We start from the raw sequence: 11171 nt of genomic DNA on the forward strand, positions 1-11171 counted from the left end.
CACAAGGGTTCTTGATTGAGGGAAGAGACGAGAATGTTGACTCCATGTTCAGAAGGCTTGATTTATTATTTTATTATATATATATATATTACATTACAACTATACTAAAAAGATATAGAAGGAAAGGTTTCCTCAGAAGCTAGCTAATGGTGGTGTTGCTGCCAACCCAAACTGTGGTGCCCTCCTCTGCTGGGATGGAGGGCTGGGCTGCCAGGGTGGATGAGAAGCAGGTGTAAGATTTCAGAATTATAACCTAAGGGAACTTCTGTGGTGACTGCATCTACCAGAGAGCTTTCAGCTGAGCTTGGTCTAATTGTATGAGGAAAATAGTTTTGGTCATAAAATGAACAGTTAGGTTGTACCCCAAGCCTGTAATTTATCTTCTCAGGGATCTTAGAAGATGAGCCAAACCCATCCAAATGCCTGGGGCAAGTTCTGCTAAATGAGGTGTCCGCAGGTCTTGGGACAATGAACTCCAGGAACCTCAGCACTTCCTTCAGAACGTAGCACACTTTACACACTTTGCAGTGGTTTGTCTCACCCTCCACACTGTGCCTTACAATCTTCATTTCAGTTCTCCTTATACCATACTTTAGGTGGGCTATTCCTTGTTTTTACTGGTTCTATCTGCAGGTTGCAGAGACAGCTTCCAGCAATTAGGCTGCTTAGACACCCCAGCTAAACAGGTCAGGTTATCTGGGAAAGGAGCCAGCTCAGATTGACCTAACACAGCAGGGACTTTGACTAAATTTCCCAAAACTCTAGTAGTTTACTATCCTCTCTTAGAGGTTTACCTATAGATCTAACGCAGCTCCAGCCCACATGGATGAATATTTCCCTCTGAAATCCACATGAGAACTTTTGGATGCTGCAGTCAATGAAGGACAGAAGATTTCTCGGAGACACCAGTCTCATCTCTTTCTGCTGATGGAGTCCTGCACTATTACAAGTGTTGGCAGTAATTCCTCGTGGCTCTTCCCTCCAGGGGGAGCTGACAAACAGCAAGGCCAAGAGTTGCCCTAAGCTAGAACATGAGCCTGTGGTTTGGGATGCTTGCCCGGTGTGCAGCCAATGGCAGTGGAATTAATCACGGCTAATACTCAGCTTATTAAAACTTCTTGCTTTCCAGAAGGGTAGAAATACCCCAGCGATTTTAGTTTGTACTGGGACTTCTGCAAATTTAGAATACCTAGTAAGATTCAGGGAAACAAATGGTTTCAGAACCAGGCTGGCCATGTCAGCAGCCAGCAGCTGCTTTCACGTGCAAACCCTCTCCTTGTAGTACAAGCTCTGGAAAATTGAGCTCTGCCGTCTCTCAGTTGACATTTTTTGTACAGCATAACCTGTATTAGAGGCAAGGAGCAGAGGTTATGTGTTGTAACACAGCATCAGAGGACTGAATGTGGCCCTCGAAGGTAAAAGGGTCAGTAGGGCTCTCCATCATCCAGACTGGTGTCAAATAGTTACCCCAAAGGAATCCTCTGGGGTCTTTGCACACAGCCTGCAGGGGCAGGTATTGATTACAGCCTTCTCTGAGCAGCTGGAGAATCAGAAAGGTGCCCCAAAGAAGTGGGGATGAATTTTCAGATAAAAGGGCTCTGGATTTTTCAGTCAATCAGACCACAGAGCAACTCACCTGAGCAAATTTCTGGGGAGTCAGAGAGGACCCAGCTGGATCCCAGCACTTCCAGTGTTCTCCATCATGGGTGCACTGCTTCCAGGTCCCTTGCACAGGTGTAACACCTCTGGGACTGTCCTCCTTGGGTAGTGGCTGGTGAATATTGCTGCAGGAGACCAAGGCAGAGGAAATGCAGCACTACAAACTCCTTCATCCTAGTTCCTAATTGTGCCAACTGCTCACTCCAGGGGTAAGAGAAACATCCTCCATGGAGTTTCTCTGTTGCTAAATCAGGCCCAAGGGAGCACTGATTGCAGGGAAGTTCAGGCATTGAGTTCACCTGCAGTGGCTTGTTCAGTGAATGCAACTCAACAGTATTAACTCACTGTTCACATTCAGGAGAGAAAACAACGCTGATTTCTGCTGCTCTTCTGCTGCTTTCTTGTCCACACAATATAGATTTCATTGGTTTTTTCCTCCACATAGATCTCACACATCATGGGGTACCTGATTACCTCGTACCCTGAGAAGTGGGTGATTCTTGCTGCAAGTTTTGGTTACTGAGGTTTCTGGCTTCTCAAAGATGACATCAAAACATAACAGAAATAACTAAATCGTGCTGGCAGTTTTATCAAATTCTCGTAGGCAGAACCTAGCAGCTAAAAGCAGCAAGCAGAGATAATAAACATTGTTTCTGCCTAGATGTGAGCACCCACCCCATCAATTACTCCTTGGTACATTGCTGCTTAAAAGTGAACATTGTTTAATTAAAACAGTAACTGCAGCTACAAGGGTATTTATATATTCATGGAAAAATGACTTTTTTTTCTGAAAGTAGGGATGTAAAATGCATGAACATATTTATGAACACCTCACTTACATAAAAAGGGCTTAGAGTACCAGTTGATGTTAATAGCAAGCTTTCACTGACTACATTGATGCATAAATTTTTAACACATATGCACAAGTCAGGTAATGCATTTGCATACTAAGCAGGGGGTTTGAGCTCCAGCTTTCTGGGGCAGAAACTGCTTTTAATTGTGTGTGATGCACAGCACTGGGAGGCTGACAGCACTAATCAAAAGTTAAAAAGCAGGAGGGATTTGTTCTTTGAGAGCTGAAATTTCCAAGTAATCCTTTACATCTAATCCAGCTTGAGCTAAGGATCGGGAGGAGAATTGCAACTGGACTTTTGTGACCTCCTGAAATGATTTGTCAGCTGAGTTTCTGCCCTTCCTGAGAGACAGACATAGTTTTAGCCTGATTGGGAGAAAAAACAAGGGGAAAAACAATGCGCAAAGGCAAACTGGGAAAAAAGTTTAATTGCATTTCTCTAACTTGACATTTTTAGTTGGGTGACTGCCAGATACAAGCCAATGCTTCTCTGCATATTGTTTGGGATTTGCTGGTTTCAGCACTAAAACAGACAGCAATGGAAGCTTTCAGTGTGCTTGAAGATTAATTTCACATAATCACAACAAAGCTGAAGTCAACAAGATGAATTTAATTACAGCCCTGACAGCTGGGAGGCAATTAATACCCTTAAACTTTCAGGCACTCTCTCACTTGTATCTTTCCCCTTACCTTATTCCTACTAATTAGAAACAAGCTCCAGGGTAAAGCTGACCATGGTGCTGCATTTCCACCTTGTCATCAGAGCCACAGGAACTTCCCAGTTAGACACCAACTCTTTCCCAGAACAGGGGTCAGGGGTGCTGAGAGCTCAGAGCAGTTTTCCATCTCTGTCTCACTGGGTCAAGTCCCTCTGGGGTGCATAACTAAAGGAATATCCCACGTTGGCTCTGGCAGGAATTTTTTATCACCTTATGGCCTTTCAGATTTCCAGGTAGTAAAGTGTAAGACAACCTTTGCAACAGGACATTGGTGTGCCAGCAACTCTGAGTTGGAGTTTAAAGATCATCTCCTGTGAAGTTTAATAAACCCCATACTGCACCTGAACTGAGTGGGGCTGTATATCTCCAGGGAAAGTGAGCGTTAAAAAATTCCCTGTTGTAATGGCATCATTAAGAGAGAGAGCTACACCACATGCAGCATCAGGACCATTGCATTTCTGTTCTGAAACTGGAAAAAATGCACTGATGCAGCAGAGTGCAGTTTGGAATTTCATCCCCAGAAAAAATTCCAGCGTTCAGGTTTATTGTGAATCAGGCAAAAGATGAACTTCCCACAGGATCAGAGATTTTTAAGAGTGTTTTGGCATTTCCACTATTTCACATTCAAGGTCAGGTTGGACAGAGCTCTGAGCAGCCTGATGTAATGGAAATATCTCTGCCCATGGCAGGGGTGTGGGACTAGGTTGCCTTTAAAGGTGTCTTACAACTCAAATGATTCTCTGATTCCTTGATTTGACTGCTGGGATTGGAAACCTCCATGGCTTCTTTCTCCTAAGCCTTTCTGCTGGCAAATCCCAGCTATTTCTGTGTGTGCTCAGTCTTACTGCTGTCAGCAGAACAGAATCTGGGAAAGAAACTCTGCCCAATAGTTTTGCTTTATGTCTACATTGCAGCAAGTGCCGGCAATTAATGATCTGTTGGCAAATTAACACTGCACATGGCAATTGACTGTGGTAATGAAGTTATAGAGTCTTCTTTATGGTTTATTAGCACAATAATAAACCACACTCAGCATGTAATAATGGCACACAGTTAAATTAAAGACTTGCTGATGCCTTATAAACCATTTTGAGAAACACTCTTGCAGCAACTGGTAATAGTGTTCCCCGTGAGCACGGGCAGGCTTTGCTCTCTGCTCTGCAGATACAGTTCTGTCAATGTATTTTTTCTATTACTCTTGCATTACTAACAAAGCAGGCTGGGTAGTGGGACATTTACTTCAAGTTGAACTAATTTTAAAGTACTTTGGGTGAAAAATAAGTCTTGGCTTCTTCAGGCTGCACCTATTTCTTCTCCTGTGGAGAAATCTAACACCAGAGTTGTTCATCACTTTCTCCCCAGACAGAGGCACCTATTTCTTCTCCTATGGAGAAATCCAACACCAGAGTTGTTCATCACTTTCCCCCCAGACAGAGGCCCCAGCTGAATTTTACAGTGTTTCCCAACACTTGGCAACTTCAACTGACTATGGCTTTTTAAAAACTGGCAGAGGCGAAATCTATCCTCCCACCTCAGCCAGGTGAAATGTGCTGCTGTGACCCAAGCTTTAGGTTGAACTTCCCTTAAACTTCCTGCTCCGTGTATGTGACCAAGATCCTTCCTGTTCAGAGTGGGGCCTCATTCCAAACTCCCTGCCCCATGCACTGTTTGATCCTAAAGCAGGGAGGCGTTCACACGGAGCCAGAGCTCTGTGCCTGCGCACCAACTGAGCTCCCAGCACCCATAGAAGCCTGGCACCACAGTGCCTTCAGATCTGCTTTACAGCCCCTCTGGAAATGTGGGAGCATTATCTCTCTCCTTTTTGCAGGCAAGGCAAGCGCTTCTCTTTATTCAGTGCTGCAATGTGGGATTCACGCTGGGAGCCATCGGGCTCTCAGAGAGGCCCGTAATGGCAACTGTGTGCTGAATTTAACAACAGACTAAAATATCTGGAACTCTCCAGACTTCTCCCTGCAGGAAGCCAAAGCAATGCTTAGGGAAGCTATTATCAGCTTCTTTCCAGAAAGCTGAGTTTCTTTCCTGCAGCTCCACTAGAGGACATCCCAACCCTGGCCAGCTGCTGGCCCTGGTCACAGCAGCCAGGGCTGACACCAAGGTCCTCATCTCTCTCCGCCCAATATTAAACTGGGTGGGGTTTTAGGTCAGTCAAGGTTTTCTTTTTTCTGTCTGACAGAATGAATAGAGGGCTATAGGGAGAAAAGCAGCCTTTTCCCTACCCTTAATCTGTCATGTCTGCTTAAACTGAAAACTCATTAGGCAGTGGCTCAGTCAGTGTTGAGGTTTGACTATATTATCCATCTGTCTGATACGAGGTTTTCTCTTGGTTGAGGTGCTGAAGCAGGGTGTGTCAGGCACTGCCTCAAGCAGAGCCGAGTTATAACCCAGAACACTTAAATCAGCACTGGAGATGTTTACTTGCAGCTCAAGGAGAAGCCAGGTCATGCTCACGGGCTGAGCAGGAGCTGTGTTCATTTTGCTGATACAGACACAATTACCAGGGCCTCACAGGCAAATTTGCGCCTTCCACCTGTGATCATGGAAGCTGAGATTCCAAGACAAGGGAGAAAAGGAATGAGTTTCACTGAAACCCCTGAAACTTTCAAATTTTCCTTCTGTAAAAACTAGAGTACAGACAAGAAGAAGGTGACTGCTGCCTTCTCTCAGCAGTCATCTAAAGAAGAGGCCAATCCATAAGAACATGAGGAAACATTGGGGAATGTGTATAAAACTTCACTTTGGCCAGTGCAAGGAGGCTCAACAGGGGCTGAACTTCTCTCTGTTGACTGCAGTGGGACACTCATCCTCCTAAACCAAGGCTGAGGCTTCATTACTCATCTGCAGACAAAACAGTACTGTAAATATTTTTGTGACTACATAGAACTGCCAAGATCTAAAACTTCCTTTGTGATCAGCATCTGTAAATCCCCCATCACCTCCTGCTCACCAGCATTTGGCAGTTCCACACCAGGTCCATTTTGCTGCCAACCTTCCCTTTGTCTCATCCATCAGACAAGCTCAGTCAACATTATATAAGTTCTCTGTAACAGAAGGCTTTTCTCCTTGTAAAGACTTCTATAATATCACCCTCTGTAAGACTGCTCCCATTAAGGAGCTTAAAATCTTCTGGAAGTCTCCAGGATGAGAGAGTCTTAAGACTGACAGTGTTTTCCAGCCACCTCTGGCACTGTCATTCCCTTGTGTTGCCACATTCCCCCTCTCCCCCCTTTTCTTACAGGCACTACCAGAAGTTTCTTTTGCAGAATGGGAGGAATTTCAGCTGTGTTATGTTAAGGTTCAAATCATATTCTCAGTGCCCTAAGAGGTAATCCAAGCTCTTTCACTCCATTGCTGTAGAAACTACTGTCACACTCTCTGATCTTTATAAGGACAGGAGGCTCCTGAGATGGTACTTTCTGTCCCTTTCAGAAGAACCAAACCACTCACATAAAAATAACCTAGAAAGAACCTCTCCTCACTGATTCTTTGAGCAGAACCCTGGAGGTGTTCAGCCACATCAAACTGGGGAACTTTGCAACCTCTGCTCAGAAGAGAGAATGGATCTGTCCAAGGGCAAGGAGGTGAATTAAAGAATCTCTTTATATCCTGAATATTCAGAGGGCGTGAATTTAGAAGGTGTTTGGGGACAAGAATACAGATTATGTTTATTGTACCACACTTTGGAGATTATCTGTCAGGTTTAAGACTGGGATATGCAGACGTCAAAGCACACCTCCTGTTGCAGAAAAACAGACATCTGGAACTTCTGTTTCTCTTCTAAGGCAGAAGTTAACCAGCCTCACTCTCTTAACACAAGTGATACAGTGGACTGGAGACAGCTCAAATCTGATTTTAGAACCATCCTTAGGTTTTCAATTTAGTTATGTTGTAAGCCTGTAAGGTTTTCTGATTATTGATTGCCATGATTAAAATACAGTGACAGAGGCTCAGTGCTGAGACCTATTCCTACTAGTGAGATAGAAAAAAATATTTGTGTGTTAAAAGGATAATATCATCAGCATCAAGAAGTAGTTTGTGATCCTTTGTGTGCACTTTGGCCAAAGAACCTGAACTCTGATGGGCCCAGAAATTAGCCCACCCACAGTGGTATTTAGTCTTTGGGTAATGATGCAAAAGAATTTTTTCTCCCAGGAAGATGTTTTCTCAGCTGTTTATACAGTGAGGAGTTACTGGCTGAGTCAACTACTTGCAGTCTGACAGCAAATCCTGATAGACCAGGACTTTTCACAAGGTTTCATCCCAGAACCATGACATAGGCTTATTTTGTAGTAAGAGAGGCTCAGGTATGTACCAGTGAGGTGATACTGGTCTGTTCCTAACCAGCTTTTAAAGGAGAAAGAAAAATGAACATGTTGGAAGCCTCTCCTCACCTCCAGCCAGGCTCAGCTCCGGCTGCAAATCGATTCTCGATTACCATACCCAGAGAGAGCTTTGCTATTCAGGTTACTGATGGTGATAAAGGAGGTCGTTAACAATGAGCCAGCACAAAGCAAGTCATTGTAACAGTTGAAATGTTATCCTCTCTAAAGGAGCCATAATAATAATGCAATATTATCGAGCCTTTCTAGTCTGCTGGCATCTGTCATCTGTCTGCCTAAAACTGATAGGGGAGAGTGCATTTGAATTTATTCTGCAGGAAAGGAATGATAAAGCTTTATGGCTGCTCTCTTTTTTTCCCCCTGCTTTGCTGCCTGTACCTGCCAACAGCTGCGTTTTGTCACTTCTTTCGCTGTTATTTTTTAAAAATCTTACACTACGTGGGAACTCACTGCTGCACAGGACAATCCAGACCTGTTACTATGGATATACTGGCAAAGGTGGCACATCTGACCATAATTACACACAGATATTCTCTTACTGGAAATAATGAAAGAAGTTGTCCTGCTTAGTGCCTCCCATTGATCTGTCTGTGAGCAGTCCACAGCAGGAAGTCCCATTCCCAAAGGCCATGAAGGGAAGTGTTCCTGCCACAATCTCTCACAGGTGAATTCTCTGCTCTGGAAGTGCCAGCAGCACCTCCTTTCCTTTCCAAGGGGCAGTTCCACAGATTTCAGCAGGATCTCTGAATGTCCAGCATGTCAGAAGTATCACAGGAAACACTGGGAAATGGCACAAATATTTTTTCTGTTTGTGGTTACCTACCTGCACACCTGAACGGGCACCACAGGTTTTCATAATGCTGGAACTTGAAATGACACTGCAAGATTGGATAAACCCTGAAATGCAACAGCAATGCCATTAATACATCACACAGATAACAGAGGGTCTGGATGACTCGGGACACTGAGCACATCTAATCTCTAGGTCATTGGGGATTTAGATCTCGATGACTCCTGAATCTAAAGCAGCACAAAATGTAGCTGTAACTGTTCCATGCATGTTGATTTAAAAGGGACAACCTTCCTATCAATCTTTGCACCCACCTATCATGTATTTATTAATGATTTTTAATGAGGCATCATCTCTTAGTTTGTAGTTATAAACCTGCAATATTAGAAACATAAGTGAACTAATCATGTGAGAATATGATTAAAATCCTGATGCTTCACCCAGAAAGATATTGCCTGGATCTTTACAAAAGAAAGGGCTAGTTAATGTTAATGTATGCAAATACTTATCCAGCCATCTAATTTGATCTGCTTTGGAACTTAACAGAGCCTCTATCATCAGACCCTCTGAGTGACTTTTGTTTAATCAGCTTCCACTGCTTAATGAGTGGGGTGATTAACACACAAGCAGAGGATTTGATGTGCAGTATGTCCGGTGTTAGTGGAGGACAAGACTTAATAGGATTTCTCTTCTCTACTTTTCTCCCTTTCCCAAAATGTGAGGTTTGCCATGTGTTAAGCACAGTCCCCAACCCACTATCAATTCGTTTGGTATGAGTAAGGAATTATGGGGTTCCTGTACATATTACCCTACAGGAACACACCAGTCCAGCAATATGATCACAAATTATTATAAAATACATGAGTACTGCCCCTGCCATGATAACAACTGAAGAACCTTTCTGAGCTCTTATTAACAAACTCATGTCTGTCCCAGTCAGATGTTTCTGAGCATGAAAATCTGAACCAATTCACCCCATTTCTTCTGCAGGTATCTACTTTTGTCTGAACGATTACAGCACAAAAGTGCTGGATAGTAAAATATCACCATATTTGCAGGAGTTCCTGCAAGTAGCCCATTGCACACAAGTGCTCAGAAATCACCTGCATAATTATGATTTTATGGCCTACACAGAGTGACTCTTCCAAATGATCAGACTAGGGACAGCTGGGTGGGTAGAGGATCCTGAGTTAAAATGAACTGTTGTACCAGATGTTAAAGACATCTGTGAGTCAGGTCTGCTGTTCTTATGGAGACTAAGTGTTAACGCTGCAGGTGACTGATCCCGCCAACTACAGAGTGAGCACAAGTAGTGTCTGGGCAAACAAACTCCCAGTTCAGGAACCAACCATCAAATCACCTTCAAAATGACTCATTGCAGCCAGCTAACACAGTCTTGGTTCTGGAAGATCCAATCCAGAGCAGCATGAAATACTGCAAACTGCCCCTCACAACAAGTGAAGTTGCAAGTGATCAGCTCACGTTCAGCACATCTCAGCCTTGTGTCTAATCTTACAATAAATACAACGATTAATAGTTCTGCTTGCCAAAAAATGCCTATACGACCACTTACTCATGTCCTCTAAATGTAAATTGAAGTTCTTCTTGTGTCAGCTAGCAAGTGAGGTGCTTCTTTACAAGAACTCATGCTTGCTGAGCCAAAACTAACCTTTAAGAACTCTCCATGGCTTCTAACAGGAAAAAGAAATTAAGAGATGCCCTGTCATCTTGTAAGAATTGAGGTTTTTTTGTTGAGTTACTGATATGTCCTGCTCTAGAGCAGTACAGTTATGCCTCGACTTCAATGCCTCCCCAGAGCAGGTAGCTGGCAGAGAAGAGATCTAGTGCTATGAAGAACCGGGACTTGCTCTCTATTAATGCGAAGCAGGAAAATTAGACTTGTTATTTCTCCCTTGATGCAGATTCAAGACCTTCCATGTTCCCTAACACTGATCCTGAAAATCTGTAACTCAGAATGTCTGAAACTCTGGCACTAGAATGGAATGTTTTTATCAGGGTTATCCACTGTTATTTTCAGTTTTCTTTGTACCAGTAGTACCTTTATTTTTCTTAAACTAAGTGGTGTTCCTGTGACCTTTGTATGTGATCCTAACAAGTCCTCTGATTATAATTACTGGGCTTGGTTAGAGCACATACTTTTAAACAAAAGGTTTCTCAAACCCCTTTTCCCATGAGGTAGTATCTAAATAACATGCTGTTTCCAAAGCCTGGAGGCAGCTGATTGCATCTCAAGAAACTCTCCAAATGAGTTTGTCATCTGCATTTCTTGGGGAAGAATTCACTCATGCAAAATTATCTCTGCTCATGGATGCTTATCTTCCAAGACCTGGGCACAATTCACTTTGGACTGTGATCACCTTTCCTGACAGGTTTGTGTCAATGCCTCTCCCACATGAGAGCATTTTTGGAACTGCTCTCACTTTCACTGAAGAGCATATTTTGAAGCTGTGTTATTGTTACTGCTCATTTCCCCCTCCTACACGGCATGAAATCCTAACACGCAATCAAGCGACTAACCCCAGGACCACTATGTTTCATGTTCTCCTAATGCCTATCATTAAGAAGTATAAATGCCAGTGAGTTGTCTGGGTGCTTTATAAAATAAATATATCCATCTGTGGGGACAAATTATACCAGCTCTCCAAAAGGAGAGGCTGCACAGCAGGGACATTCACAAGGAAACTTTGGCCAAAACCAGCACGATGCTCTGAAATGCCCATGGAGGAAATATCTTTTATTCTACAGCAGGACTGAAATACCTCCCATGCAGT

Source organism: Geospiza fortis, unplaced genomic scaffold (genome assembly GCF_000277835.1).
Source record: "Geospiza fortis unplaced genomic scaffold, GeoFor_1.0 scaffold55, whole genome shotgun sequence".
Taxonomy (NCBI): domain Eukaryota; kingdom Metazoa; phylum Chordata; class Aves; order Passeriformes; family Thraupidae; genus Geospiza; species Geospiza fortis.